General features: G+C 42.3%; 1 protein-coding gene across 3 annotated transcripts in view; it reads left to right on the forward strand.

The window, feature by feature from the left end:
• npas1 (neuronal PAS domain protein 1) overlaps positions 1-16,175 on the forward strand; it is an 89,424-nt gene that overhangs the window by 30,388 nt on the left and 42,861 nt on the right. The window contains exon 1 of one of the 3 annotated variants that reach the window (XM_011482551.3): positions 6,114-6,782. The exons of the other annotated variants lie outside the window; for them this stretch is intronic. The gene's annotated coding sequence lies outside the window, so the exon portion shown is untranslated. Of the gene's footprint in view, positions 1-6,113; positions 6,783-16,175 lie in introns of those variants that run through there. 3 annotated transcript variants of the gene reach the window in all.

Raw genomic sequence — 16,175 nt, forward strand, 5'->3', positions numbered from 1 at the left:
AAACCACTTATGACAGAACAAACAACAACAACGGGTGGAAGTGTGATAATTTGGGATTGATGTGTATGTACCTGATGTGGTCATGTTACAGACATATAACAAACTTTAGATAATAAAAAAAGATTATGACTTCTTTGTTAATGTCATACATAGTAAACTTTAAGAAGGAATGACAGTTTTAAGGATACATGTCTTTTCTATCATTTGGCAACTTTTACTTGTTTTATGGGACAGACTGCTTTTATTAGGTTATGATGATTAAACTTTACAGTTGATGAAGGCTGTACCTCATGTGTAATGTCTATAAATTATATTTTGATAGCAAAAGCATGAACACACACTCATGAACACTCACAAAAAAGACTCAAGGTCTTTCTTTTTCACTTTTACATCTCTTTGTTCAATTTAACCACATTTTCTTATTCATCGGGGGGGGGGGGGTAGTTTCTAAGGTGTGGTTGTGAAATCTTAGAGGTTAAAAAAAAAGCAGTGTATTTTCTTTTTTTCTGGAGAACACCTGTAACACACCACAAGCTTTCTCTACTGAACTCTGCTTGTGTGGGCTCAAACACTGTCACACACACAAACGCACAGTCAGATATTCCCAGCAAGTCTCTTTCAAGGACGCCTGGGGAAGACTTGGAGGACGAAATCACACACTCCCTGTCCCAGAGTCTCAGGCGCTCTGCACTTCTAATGCAGACAGAAAAGCTTCTCCAAAGAGACTAGGCACACACACTTAAATACACAAATACCCTGAAAGGCCCCTGTCACCTTCCTCATCCAAGTGAGAAAAGCACGGCATTTCTGTTTGTCATCTTTCCCATTTTCACTCTTTCCTGCGCCCTGCTTTTTCAAATGTTTGTTGCGTGTACTTGCGTGTATTTACATCTGCATGGCTGTGAGTGGAGGAGAGGGGGGTTCTTTGACAACCTCATTCACTTGCTGCCCCCCTCGTCTGTGCCTCAGTTGACATGCCCAACAATGAGGTAGGAGGGTGGGAGTCGGACAAAAAAAAAAAAAAAAAAACACCCACTGAAGGCATCTTCATTTGCCTGAACTTTTCACACGTCTCTCCCCCTTTTGTTGCCAACCGCCAACTCTCTACAGTCCGGCGAGCTGCTCGGCCAATTTCCGCTGGCAAGATGTCCAAGCAAAGGAACACTTTACCCCATCGCTCTTTTGTCACCCTCAACCCTTTCCTCTTTTGCACAATGTTAAGCCCATTTTTGTCTTGACATAATCTGAGATGGTACTTAAGCGAATTTATGTCCACCTCAGTGCATTAACTTCTGCTATTTCCTCCTTTATGTTGCTGTTCTTTTTGGAAAGGGTGCAGCGACAGAAGGAGAAAGAGGGAGGGAGAGATTTGAAACTCAGACCACGGAGTAGACAGGCTATCAGTATTCAGCAGGGTAAGTGAGTGATGGAGGGAGAAAGAGACGGAGAGAGGAGAGAGATGTATCAATATTCTGAGTAGTGTTTGAGGACAAGGGGAACGAATAGAGGAGAGGGGCAAGGGGGGAGGAGGGGGAGAGATTGGTGGGGGAGAGTACTTGAGTGAGTCTCTGAGTGTGATTATTTGTTCACGTATACACTGGTATATGTGTGTATCCTTGATCCTATCAATGGTTGTGTGTTTTCAAATGGATTACGGTTCATGCTTTGTGCTGTGGTGCGTCACTAACAGCAGTCACCAGATTATTGGAGTTGAGGTTGAGGTACCAAGCGGTGCTGATCATTTATTCCAGCTAGTTACTGGAGAATCTCTGCCGCATCTTCCAATGATGGCACGAGCAGTAAACAGTGTTTTAGCTGGTTTACTCCAAATGTTTTACCTGCCCTTGCGTGTAGATATGGGCTGTCTGCGGGCAAAAAATGGACAAATCTGCACGGGGCACCCAGGTGGCCCCCCACGAAAATTTTCAAATTGTAGACCACTCTGTGAAGCTGTAGAGTGAAAATGTTCATACACATTTTTTTTCTATGCAGGCAGCAGATTGTAGGGAACACTTGAACAACATGGAAGAGTAAATGAGAGTGAAATGGGCTAGTTTTTGTTATTCACCGTTCAGCGTATCCCTTCAGGGGTCGCCATAGTGAATCAGCTTCTACTGAGTCACACAGGTGGTTTGGCAGAGGGTTTTAGGAAGGATGCCCTTCTTGACACAACCCTGTATTTCTTTTATGCGGGCTGGAAACTGGCACAAGGGGATCCAGACTCAAGCCCCCTTGTGGCTGGATAGTGAAGCTGCATTATGAAGGGTCTTTCCCAAGAACTCACACTGGATGAAGCTCATCATGTCCCCAACACCTCCAAAACCTACAGACTGCACAGGGGGCCCATCAGTACTGTTCAGCAAGGCTGTTGTGCAGACAAATGGTTAGAGATTAGAACACAAGAAAATGGTTGAACTGCAACAAATGCTGGGTGAAAATGGGACGCCATCCCATTGACTATTGATTGGCTTTGGAGGAGGTCCCTGGCTGTTGTGACTGCATACGGTTCTACCACAGGCTTCGGAGGCTCCTTCCTGTTAATTGACTAGATTGTTAATCTGTCAACACTCCCTGTTTCTTCAAACTTCAATCATAATGGAAGAAGCTGAATAGAATAAGTAATCAGAATTAGATGTCTGGCAGAGAAGATTTTTTCACCCACATGCTTTGCTCTGCTGCTCATTCTATGAAAGCATATTCCTTACAAGCGTGGACTATAATAGACACACTTTCCAACAATCAAAAATGACTGCCATGACAAAAATATATCCAGCCAAAAATATAATTTCTTGCCATATTTGGTTTCTTAAATGGCAAAGTTTTGTTTTAACAAATTTGTTCTCTTTCAACAATTTGTAAGTCATCCCGTTCAGCAGCAACTCAATCAAAACTAAAGTATCTGAGGCTGCATTGCAACATTGTGAAAGTACATTCTGCTGCTAATATAGTTTAACTTTTATTTTACTTTTTTCATAATTTGTCAAATTTGATGGAGGATTGAAAAAAATGCATAGAAAATTTGTGATCCAAAAGATGAGAAATTTGCAGAAAAAAATGCATTGAATTGAACTTGTTTCCTTCAACAACTCCAACCATAAGAGGATTCCTTTACCACACCTAGCAATATAACAGAGTTACATTTTATTTTAACAGGTAAAAAAAAAAAAAAATCCAATTCAGGTTTTAAAAGTTATTTTTAGGGTGTATTCAGACTGGACACATTTGGTTCGCTTAACCCTTGTGCTATCCTAGGCACTTTGACATTGGGAGTTGGGTCATCTAGACCCACTAGACAGTGCTCTGAACCATTTTTCTTCAATGATTTGTGATCTTCACTGGTGTCCATGGATTACATGAAATCTTTCCACCTTTATCCACCTTTGGCAAGGTAGGGAGAACACATCAATGTAAGGGTGGGGTCATCTAAGATAGCACAAGGGTTAAAGTGAATGAGAGTTCGTTTCCCCCAATAAACTGGAACAAATTTTCTGTCTGAATACACCCAGGGCAACCCTGGTCTGGGACCAGGAACCACCTCCAAAGATGGGACTGAGAGTGGTTCCTGGTTCCAGTGAGCTTCGGGTCGCTCTGAGATTCCTCAGTCTGAATAGACTCTGTACTCAGAGCAGAATGGCCACAGTAGCCGGGGATTATGGGATGTAAACAGAGAGCCGCGAGACAGCTGTGGAACAGCGATGCAACAGCAGCTCATAAAAATGTGGTCAGATGAATGCAGGATTATTTCGACAAACTTTAACATTGCTTCTCACTGTTTTTCTGACAGTCTATTTGTTATAAACACTTATTAATGTAGCTTCTTCTGCGTCTTCTCAGTAACCGCTTGCAGCATGCCTCCGCCGTGCCAAAGCAGCAGTATAAAGTGTTGTACCGGACGTTCACCGGTGTTCACCGGTGTTCAAAATGTGTCAGCGAAATATAAACTTAAACCTGACAAGGACTGCAAAGTAAAGGACTTCCAAAACGTACTCTTTCTCTCATTGCTTTGCCCCGCCCTCGTAATTCCTGACCAATGAGTGAAAAGATCTGTAGCCACATGGTTTTGTTTAAAGGAAAGTCCCTTTGACGACAGTCTGAATACAGACCAGATGCAGGGTTCAGGACTTGATCCAGACTAAATTTAGTGGATTCCGACCGGACCAACAGACCTTTCCAGTTTGAAAACACCCTCAAAGTGTGAAAATGAACTAAAAGAACAAAATGCAGCTAGTGTTGTGCATTAGTTAGGATCTGGGACTCACGAAAACAACAGAAAATGTCTGATAGGGTAAATGAGGGGAAGCTTTTATTAGTGGACAACAAATTGGAGAATTACTGGAGTTTTTCCAGGCAGTTTGGTCTGGTTTTGGTTTGTTTCTGAAAGTGTTGTGTTTGAAAGCAAACCAATCCAGACCAAATTGTAAAACGTTGGTATTCCCTGTCACTGTTCACTTGAGGGAGGGATTGCTGGACCAAGACAGGATAAAATGAAGAAAGAAAATACTACTAAAACATCTAGAATAAGTTTTTTTTGGACCTCCTTCCTTTACCTTCTTAGACATTTTCAACTTTACGAATTTTTTTTTGTTTGAACACTTTTGCACTATAGATGCTTACATAATTAACCTCCTTTTCTTCATATCTGTACTGTAGTTAACCCTTAAGAGAAGGAGCAGGGTTTGCTTGTTTGGGTCACACTAGAGTGTACACTGCATAAAAAATGAATCATAAGAAAGTAAAAGACCTTTGAAAACATTTATTTTTTTCTGGCTTGAAAAAAGTCATCTTTTCAAGAAAGTTTTTCAATAGCAAAATAATCTTAGTTTGAGAAAACATGTCTGAGTGACTATATTTTTTTTCTTAAAAGAAGAATTTTTGGTAAAACCATTTTCTTACCTCACTGACAGATTTTCTTCCTTTCCAAATAATGCAGATTATCCAAGAAAATGCTACGCTGCCCGGGCGATGGAACCATCAACTGGACCAAGCTCAGACAGGTTGATCATCTGTGCAAAAGATCTGTCACAAAATAAAAGAGAGAAACAAATGAGCAGCAACAAGTCCACAGGCAAATGACATATTAATGATACAGAGAAAAATCCACAGAGTGATGTACAGTGAGGAAAAACACACAGTACATCTAAGAAGGATCTTCAGAACTCTAGATCCACATCAGCATCACTAAAGGTATGCAGCTCAGGGTCAACCAGGCTAACTTAAAGTAGCAGCTTTAGCAAAAGGAAAGTTTTAAGCCTCAAAGACAGCGATGGTGTGTGCCTCCCGAACTGAAGACGGGAGATGATTTCAGATCAAAAGAGTCAAAAAGTTCCAGCCATGCCCATACCATTCTAGCAGGAACAGCCAGTTCATGCTGGTCAGGAACAAAAATATGAAAAAGAGGGCAGGGAGGATCTTAGTGTCGAATGTTATCAGCTGGTAAAAAACAAACAAACAAAAAAACTCAATTCTGGTGTTGAATCACCAGATTCAGCGGTAAACCAAACTTAAATGAATGACCTCCAACACTGTAATTGTTTCTCCATAAATTACTCAACAGTAATTAAATGAAGTCTAATTAAAAATGTATGCATGTCATGTTTAATATTTGACAGCTGTGGGTTCATTCATATTGTAATTTGATTCAAAATGATGTTTGCATGTAGATAACAAGATTTCTTTTTTCCTCTCCACTCTAAAACAAGGTTTGTTGCATATTTGCTGAGATTTTTTGTTTCTTGTGCGTAAATATGAAAATGATACTTCCTTAAAAGATGACATAAACAGCCTCTTGGATTGTGGATTGGTTAAGCAGGGGTCTCGTTAACACCAGGTAAACTTAAAGTGACAAAAACAAGCGCGCGCAGGACGGGAGTCACATTTTACAATGTGTTGGATGTGATGGAATCTCCCACTTCTTCCCTGTGTCTTTTCTGGCTGCTAATCAGCATTTGAAAGGCAGCTTTGACAGTGAGAAAGAACGTGTGCGGGGGGGGATGTGGATGGGGAGGAGGGGGTATAAACGAAAGCATGAGACCCAATGAGTTAGGGAGGGAGAGCCGGAGAAACCGAGGAGAGGGGCTGTACAAGCATGCCTTTTATATTTACTAGTGACTGAGAGGGAGGCAGGGAGGAAAGAGGGGAGCAGCTGAAGGCAGAGACAACTGGTGTGAGCGCGCCTTTCCCAAGAGGAAATGAAAAGAAAGAAGCTCAGCAAGGAGAGTGAATGAGTGAGCAAGGGAGGGAAGGAGGGAGGATGGCGGCTGGAAGGAGGGAGGAAGAGAAAGAGATTCTCACACTGACTATGTCCTAATCCGAGTCCATCTCCAAGACGCAGCGGAGCAGAGTGTTACTGAAGTGAGTCTTAGAGCCAAGGAGAGCTACATCATCTAGTCCCCCCCCCACCACCCCACACACACACTCCACCCCACCCCATCACCCCCCTCACACACTCAAACACGCACACGCGCGCAAACCGGCTCTCCTTCCACAGACACGCTCCTCTAAACGGGAATCCGCGATGCGTCCGGCTGCGCAGCCGCGGCTTTTGTGAAAGTGAGGGGATCGGCGCTGCCCCTGTCCCGGCCCCCTCTGGCTCACGCTCCCGCGGCCGGCAGTTTGTGAGCTCGGGGTGCTGTTGGTGGCGGAGGTGTCGGAGGCGGCGCGGAGGGGTGGGCACAGCCAGGGCAGCGCAGGGGGGCACCGGAGAGGAAGAGGAGGAGGAGGAGGAGGAAGAGGGAGACAAAAGTGGATCTGATCATCAACAGCAGCCTGGAAATGCCCATCAGGTGAGTAAGATCATTGATCTAACAACTTTGAGACGACACGCGCGTGCACGTTCAGACGCGCTTTTTGGGACACTTCTGAACTTGAGTTTGTCATGAAGTTTTTTTAAGCCACTTTAAAATTGCTTTATTTCTTCTTTCTGTCTGTTTTCCCTCGTAATCACCATTTTACGCGTTAATCAACTCTTTTGACAGAGCTGAAAACTGAACTGAACTGTTATAGAAATGTTACTGTTACAATAAAGTTTTTTTTTATATAAGCTACTAAAACAAACTTTGAAAAAATCACAAGTCCTTCTGATAAACACTTTTCCCGTTTGTTTGGGTTTTTTCATGACTAAAAGCAGCAGAAATGTCCACCACTGCGCAGAAGATCCAACTAATCATGTCTGATTGTGATCTGTGCTGAGTGGGACTCCATCCGCTCCACATGTTTAAACGTGTGTGGTGCTTTTGAGATATAGAGCGGCATGCGCGCCCGTCTCCACCTGCAGAGGCAGAATTGGTCACAGTTTAGTGGCTTCGCTGCCTTCAGGGTGTTTGCAGCAGGTGGTCCAAATTGGCAGAATGACTGTGACAAACACTCAGTGTTTACGGCTGCTGCAAAGTAAATAATAGCATCAAACTCAGTTATTGCACGTTTTCTCTCTCTTTTCTTTTTCTCTTCAGGAACAGATAAATGTTTTTGTAAACACGTTTGCATCATGAGATTCTGTTCCTGCTGGTCCATCTGATTCCTGTATAATTTTATCTGGGCTGGCCTATTGTGCTCTCCTCCGGATTCTGTGTTTGCTGCAAATTGTGTTGAATTTTGCACACTGCCAAGTGGAGTCATTTGCATGCACACCTGCTCGGACTGCAGGTGCTGCAGATAAACTCCCACCAAATAACTCCCATAAGTACACATTCACACTTGCAGCTGTCAGGGTGGCCTGTCAAACTGTGACAAGTAATGGAAGGAGTCACAATCACTGTAGTTTTTGATCCTTTTTCCTAAATTCTTTCTTATTCTTTTCCCATCCTTGTGAAATGTCCAATCTCTATGGCTCAGCAAGTGAGTAACAGGAAGCAGAGTCAGACTGAATGTTGCGTGAGCGTGAGGAAGCTCAGATCCCAGCCCTCTGAGCCTCTCCATCCGCTAGAGATTTGGCATTTGCAGGACATTTTGGTTGTGACCTCCCTTTAGGCCTTTTTTTTATTAGACCCAGACGCAGGTTTCATCTGCAGCTTTCAGACTTGAAGAACTTCAGTTCAGGCCAGCAGGAAAATGTGACTGAGCATGGACTGGAATACTTACTGGAGAAAGTGCTGCCAGCTGTAGACGAAATAAGGTAGTGAGATCAGATTAAAATGTGCCGTTTGCCCCTAACAGATCAGTGCAAGTGTTTCTGATGAAGTATCATCTTTATGTTTTCTTTGAACAATGAAGGAGATAAAATCAATCATTCCACTTGTGGTGTTGCAGCTTATTTACCTGACGTGACTGACGAGTTTGCAGTAGGACAGACACCTCCTTTCTTTGTATTTCCATCCCTCTCCCCTGATATTTTTGCCTCTCTTACACACTGAGGTGGTCAGTAAGGTGTGTTGGCAGACGTCTGCTTGCGCACACACACTTCCTCTGAGCTCCTCGAGTGCGTGTGCGTGTTTGTGAAGAGCTCTGACAGACAGCGTGTGGGTCTGTGACAGAGGGTGTCAGCGCAGTGTCAGGGAGATGTGTTTAGTGTCACACTCTGCTGACCTGATCTCCGGTCGGACTGTCCACTCCGGCCCCGCTGCGGCTCCTTACATAACCCCTGCTGTCATTCACACAGCCGCCTGAAGGGATCCACTGACTTTTGTACACGCACACACACACACACACACACACACACAAAGTCAGTGATATGCACGCCACGAATAGACAGTCTTGTTCTAAATATAAGATCCGCTGAAATCTGCCCCGCAGTCACTCTAATATTTGTATCTTTATTCATCTCCACTCATTTCCAGAATGTTCACCAAAAGTTGTCTAATTTGAAGCTTTTTGTTGGCCAAAGCTCAAACCTGGTGTTGCACTGTATCTTGGTTTGCATCATTGGAACACCTACACAAGTTGAGCAGCTCGTCTGAAGAGTTTGACTCTGCTCTGAACTCTTGACATGCCCCATCCTCATTAATGTGTCTGTATTAGCATGTGGTCTTCTCCTTGCTGTGCTGCTTTCATGGCATGACTGAGGGAGGAAGTGAGTGACCCCGCACGCTGCCTCTTTGGCCCGTAGGTTTTCGGAGGTCAGCGCTGATGTGCTGCGGATTTACCCTCCTCAGCCTGGATTGAAGGCTCAGTCCGTTTGGACTCCTCCGCAGTTATAAGGAGTTTAGATTTTTATTGTTGGATGTTTTTTTTTTTAAAAGATAGAATTTTTTGGACAAGTGTTTTGATTGTTCCTTTTTTACGTTTGGTTTGTTTAGGGACACATCAGAAATTCAAAATTCTGCTTTTCTTGAGTTAATAGGACTATTTTCTCTCCTACTATTAGTAGTTAGGATTCATTTTTTGCTTGTAAAGCCTATTCTGAATTTTTTAGGTGGGCATTTAATAAAGAAATGTAAAAGTTTTTTCTTTTCTTACAGTTAAAGAAGTTGAGTCATTTATAGCCAATACTGCTATAAAAAAAAACGTTCCTAAAAAATGTTTCTTTTTGAACCAACTATCTATTAGGTCATTTTAGTATTTTATAAACAAGACTGAAGTTGGTTTGTCAGAAAAGCAACACGGGATGTTTTTCCACTTTTGTGAGTTTCCTGATTTATTTTCTTTAAAAAATAACAAGATTCCTTGCTGCTGTTGTTGTTTTGACTTTGAGTTCAGTCCACATCGGACTCATCTTTCTCCTGCAAGAGCAAAGGTATTGGGTAATTATGACAGACACGGACCGACTTCTGTGCAGCTCAGTGTCTGTGAGGAGTGGACATCAAAGTGGGCTCACCAAAGCACTCTGTAATAACCGAGAGGAAGAAAAATATTGATTACTGTGAGTGAACATTAGCAAATCTCTTTCTCTACCTTTTTTTTCTGTGCCCTCATCTGTCCATCATTTCTCTTACTCCTTTCTTTTTCTCCCAACGCCCAATTTGCCTCTTTCTACCACCACGGCTCCACTCTCTCCGCCCCCCATGTGCTCTTCATCTGATCCTCCATCTCATGCTTATCATTTATTTAATGCTGATCTCTTTCTTCTGCTTCCCTCAGTTTAGGGACAGTCCACAGTGTGACTACAGGTTGTTATCATCATTCTTTTACATGCCTCCCCAGCACCTCCCCATCACTGCAGAAATACCTGGGGGTGGGTGGGGTCACACTGGTCCAATCTAACGGCGTATTGATTCCATTAGATAATTAATGACCCCGGCAAGGGGCCACGGAGGAGCAAAGAGGGGTTATAGAAGAAGGATGGAGCGGCCGGGTGGGGTGGATGATAGGAGAGGCAAAGGTGTGAGCGTGGGAGGGGTGGCGGACGCCGAGGCCCTTGAGAGTTGGAGAGAACCTTGGGTTGGGAATGATCTAGAGTCGTCAAGGTCAGTCGCAGCCGGAGCTGGGATACAGAGGCAGAATGCTGAGCGATTCAAATACAGGGAGAGGGAGATCTTCATGTCCAGCAGTTGTCAATTGATCAACGACTGAAAAATTGTACATTAAAAACTCTTTTGACTTCCAAATCCAGAGGTCCAACCACGGCCGTAATGCATGATAAGTAGTTTTCAGCCCTCTAACCAGAATACCAAACTTCATCTCCCCTGACACTCCAGCCGCTCATTTACAGCTACTCAACAACATGAAAGGCAAGATAGAAAACTAGCAGCATCAAATATTCTGTTCATGTTATTTCCAACCATGTTTTCAACATCTTCCATGATATTGAGCGCTCTCTATTTGAGATAATATTATTCACAGGAATATTTTGCACCCCTCTGGTACGTGTGCACTTTTACCTTTGGTTTGAGATAATTAAGGAGGAGTGAGCGTGGGGGGAGAACTTGCAGACAGCTGCCCAAAAGTGGTCAAATCAAGTCAAAAGTAGCTTTGAAATGCTTTCCAAGTATTTGGGTGTTTTCAATTGAATACTTGGGGATTAGAAATGAACTGTACAAGATGCTGTTAATCCAATTGTCTTATTTCGGTGATGATGAGACGTTGTTGCGCAAATGTGAGACAGTTTGAACGGGATGGAAAGTATATGTGCTGCATACCTATGCACAAAAATCTGATTTGTATGATCAGACACAGGAAAAGTAATAGTACAATTACATGGAAGTGGCTACATTTTTCTAAAAAAAAAAAGAAGTTTAAAATGCTCTTCTTCCAAAAATATGTATTTGTTTATAATTTTGCATTAAAAAAGAGATGACCAGAAAAGAATCAGTTGTTGTTTTGGGTGTAGATTGCTCTGTCTTGGCCCTTCTTTTCACCTTAACATGACTGCAGTACATGTAGTCTCTTGTGGGCTATGAGAGCTTCTGTGCCTCCGCATTTACAGTCTTGGCCAGACTCTGTATTGGGCCCCGGGGGTTGTGGAGATGAGGCATAAAACAACCATGTCTCTACCTAGGGGAGCTGGTGGCATGGCAGTGAAACTATTGTCTGTCGGCGTGCTGTTTGACTTAAATGTGTTCATTTGCCTGATGCCCCTGACTCCCTTCTGGGAGGGGCGTTTCAACGAGAGGAGGGGTACTATAACGAACCTCTGACAGCTGGAGGCCCTAATTAAATGTCCCTGCTGAAAATAAACAGAGCAGGAGCCAAGCGAGCAGCAAACAGCTCCTCTCCGCTGCTGTTGAGAGTCTGCCAAGAGAGCACAGCTCTATAGGGTAAGGGTCTCAAACTAACGCTGGATACAGACACTCATACACAGCACTAATGAATATGTAGCTCAGTGGCAATATGCGTTGATTTATACAAGTTGATCTCCACATCTGTGGACATGATGTATTTTTATTCCCAGTACTTTGAGAAGTCCCATCTTCCTTTTTCACATATTTCCCACGGTGCCGTGACAAAATGAGGTGACTCAGTCCTGCTGAGCGGGTTTCACACTCTGTCTAGATGACACTTCTGACATTCAGCCTGTTGTTCGGTTAGGTAGCCGCTGCATCCATTTGGGTGAGTACATTAATGGGCCGCCCAAACCGCGACAAGGTTATGAGGCTGATTGAATAATATCTGTGGAGGCTCCTGTCCATTATGGGCCTGTGTCTGCTCAGATAGAGGGGGGACCAGAAGAGAGATGGAGAGATAGTTTGAGACTGAAAGATGGGAGGGCAGATTAGATAAGCACAGATAGGGTCAATTAAGAGATAAATATCCAGATATGGGATGGCGAAGTGGTGTGCAATGTGTGTGTGAGGCAGAAGAAATGTGTCTCCCCTTCGTCTCTGTCCTACTTTACACAGCTTAATCTGCCTTGTTGAGCATTTAACCAGGTGAGGCAGAGAGGGGGACAAAGGTGAAGTTGTTGGACAGAGGTGTACTGCCCTCTGCTCCACCCTTTTCTCAACAGATTCCCTAAAAAGACACAGCGGTCAGTCAGTGCTGCAGAGTGGCAGCTTGAGAGAACAGCTTTTCCAGACTTGTCTGGATAAAACTTAAACTGTTTTTGCAAATATCGGCATAGGTGCTGAAACAAAAGTCTTAGAAAAGAAAGCTGTCTTACCTAATTGCAATGAATGGTGAATGTGTTTCAAAAGAATTGTGATATCAATTGTAAGAGGCAAACCAGAACAGGTTTTCTTGTCAAGCATGTATATTTTCTAATTCAAAAGTCAAAAATCTTAAAAAGCTAAATAATTCTGCAAGCAAACATTTAATTGGACAGTTTTTGCTAAACCGATTGAAGTAAGGTGTAATGATGCATATTTTCTGAAAATTGCTTTCCAAAAACCAAGTAAATATATATTTTTTTAAAAGTACATTTTAGAAATCAAACAAAACATAAACCAAAAAAAAGGAGCTAAATCAAAAGAAAATGTTTCAGTAAACAAAAGTCATTTCCAGAAATAAAAAAATGAAGAGCTAAAAAACAAGCCAAATGAGACCTGGAAAAGGTCAGTATTATGGGACATCACTGATTGAATGATGACATTTGTTCACCTTTTCAAATGGAAGTTTTCTGGAATAATGATATCTTCTGGCAGTAGATATTTTAAGCTTCTGACCAAACCAACTGCGAAAGTTTGGTGATAGCTCAATCTACTCTTTACCACAGTTCAGGCAAAAAATTCTTCTGCTTTCCCTCTTCTTCAAAACTCAAATGTCATCATCCAATCAGTGGTGTCCCATAAAATCTACCTTTCCCGGTTCCTTATTTTGTTTCCTTTTTTAACATTTTATTTTGATTTTTGAAAATTATTTTTGTTTAAGGAAATGTGTTTTTTACCTTATGATTTCTGGAATTTTGTTTTGATTCTAAAATTTAAAGTTTTTTTTTACTGTAAGTATTTGTTTTGCTTTTTTTAATTGTCATTGTGATCTTTAATATCTTTTCGTGTTGAATGAAGTGTTGGCGTGATTTGCACTTCAGGGCCATTGTGGAAAGCAGAAAAAGCAAAAAGTAAATAAGCAAAAAAAACGTTCCTTTAAAACACAGGGGTCGACATAGCCCAGAAATTTGCACTGGCCCACAGGGCCAGTAGTTTTTGAAACTTACTGGCCCTGCCTGAAAGTTACTGGCCCGACACTGCGCATAGCGGGACCCGCCGCTCCGCAGGTGCTTGCAACTTTAGGGGGGTCTGGGGGCATGCCCCCCCGGAAACTTTTAATATGGTACAATTTGGTGCATTCTGGTGACATCACTTATTTCTACACTTTTCAATGACTGAAAATAGACCATATCAAACTTAAATCTGCTCTAGTCTGTTTCAGATGTTTTGAAGAGAGCACTGCAGTGTAGTAGGTAACACTAGTTCAGAAGTTTTCATGGTGCTTCTAACGGCAAATATCGCAATAAATCATAAACCTTAAATGTGTTAAAACAATCTAATGGCAGCTTGAACCATTTAACGAATCAAATAAATCCCTTAATGCATTTGACCAATCGGATGGACGCCTTCACATTGTTGACCAATCAGATGGAGCCCTGTTATGTTAGATGTTTGTAACCTATGTCAACGTGGGTCATTTGGAGTATAATTTTTAAACCGGGAATGGTTATTTGGTTATTTTGCTGTTTGTTTATATACCGCAAATTATATCGTTATCGCAATTTTAATCTCTGATATCGCATATCGCGAGTTTTCCTCATATTGTGCAGGTCTAACTGAGATCATTCAGCTAACTAGAAATACTTACTGCTTACAGTGTTGTAAAGAAAAACAAAATTAAGTAGTTTAACATTCTACTGCATTTGAGTCTGAGATTCAGGTATTTTGAGTTGCCTTTGATTCTTTGACATTCAGCTTAAAGCTTAGTGCATACAGTTTCATCTTCAATGCATTCATTAAATATCTTGCTGTCCATACTACTAATTATACCCACTACTCCATCCAACATATTCCTATCTATTCCTGCCATGTCTTCCACATCTCTGACATGCTTCAGTCTCTCTTCAGTGACGGTGTCGGATTTATAATCAAATGTAATAATAACCCACTGGCTTGTGCCTTCGTTGTTGCTGTTTAACATTGTTTTGTATTGAATTGTTACATTCAATAAAGTTTGAAAAAAAAAAGTAGTGAGCGCGTGCCGCGTGGTGCTCGGCAGTGAAAGCCGAGCGTGCGCAGGCGGGAGAGAAGGAGAAGTGATCAAAGGTTTCCCATAGAAACCCTTGAAGTCTGAACACAGGACTAGCAGAAAAACTAAATTATGAAGACGAGGTAAATCTACACGTTGTCGCAAAATTTACTTTATTGAAAAAGGTGAAGAATATATAAACCGTTAAATATTTTAGTGGCCCGAGCGGACAAGTGAAAAGTAAAGTCTTGTGGTCCGCACTGCTCGAAAAACAGGACCGGGCCAGCGGACAAATGGCTATGTCGAGCCCTGAAACAGTTCCTTTAGACCGTCTTAAACAGTTAAAAAAATGAAGACTTTTGTTGATGACACCTTGTTGTGTCCCGCTACATTTGAATTGTTGGTGCAGCATTTTGCCTCACAGAGGGATTGTTTAGTTGAATTCATAGTTGGTCTACATGCTGGTCCTGAGTCAGTTTCTTCAGGTACTCCTAGACTGATGAAGACAACAAGTATATTGGAGTACAGCCATTTTCTTAGGCAGGCTGTATTGCTATGTAAACAACGGCCATGGGATGCGCTTTCAAGAATGCGGTGAATAGGAGTTCTTGAACGTGCTTTTAGCATACGGTGTTCACACTGGACTGCAGATACCTGATGGATGTACTCACAGGTGGAAGAGGCCTAGAGGTGTGTAATGTCAAAGTGGTGCAAATCTCGTGAATCTCGCTCCAGGCTTGTTCTTTTTCTATTAAGAGATATGAAAGACTTGGTGTCATATAATTAACATGATTCTGGTTTCAACGTGCATTCAATGGCTGCACGTTTTGTATGTAGGGCCCGAAAAATAGACTTTTTATTGAAAGTGGTTGCTTGTACCCATGTTTCATAGAGCGGTGTGAATGTAGCATTAGGAGTCGTTTTCCATCAATGGGTTATTGTCGTTTTCCATCAATGGGTTATTCTCCTAATTTATTTTAGTTACAAATACAGTAAATGGATAGGAGTCCATCCCCCTTAGAGGGACACCTTCTTGACTCAGGGGTTCGACTTGTTCACTTTCAGGACATTGTGTTGTGCACAGATTCAGGTATTTATTCTATTTTTTTACCTAAGCTGTGCTTTCTGTTGCAGAACCAGAAGAACATTTTAGAAAAACAGCCTCATTGTTAGTGCTTTAAAACCGAAACACTGAAAAATGACCACATTCCCATCTTTCATTTTTGAAGGGGTTATTGAATCCTCTGCCTCTGAAATCAGTCCAAAACATTTTTTCTCATGCATTAAATCCTGGCTGTTTAAACTCAGACGTGTGAAATGATATCTGCCAAACCTGCCCAGCTTCTACTGACCCCTCTTAGCAAAGGTCAGCTTAGCCATGCTCTGACTCAAGACATAATCCATTTGCCTCTGCCCTGGCAAAGCTTCATTGACATGATTATGCTGACCCAGCCGGCCCGAAGAAAGAGAGAGCTAAGGAGGGAGAGGCAGAAAAAGAGAGAGGGCATCTCAGGCCCAAGGGCATGACACCAAGGTGCTTGGGGCAACTCCAGCCCTTTAAATGTCAACCAAGCAGTAAAAGGGACGCAAACCGGTCGGGAGAGGGGCTCACTCTGGGGACAGCAACGAGTGTTGGCAAATTCTGTGGCAAGTGAGTTGACTATTGGTAGAAAACAACAAAAGAGGAATAA

This window comes from Oryzias latipes, chromosome 13 (assembly GCF_002234675.1).
Source record: "Oryzias latipes chromosome 13, ASM223467v1".
NCBI classification, from domain to species: domain Eukaryota; kingdom Metazoa; phylum Chordata; class Actinopteri; order Beloniformes; family Adrianichthyidae; genus Oryzias; species Oryzias latipes.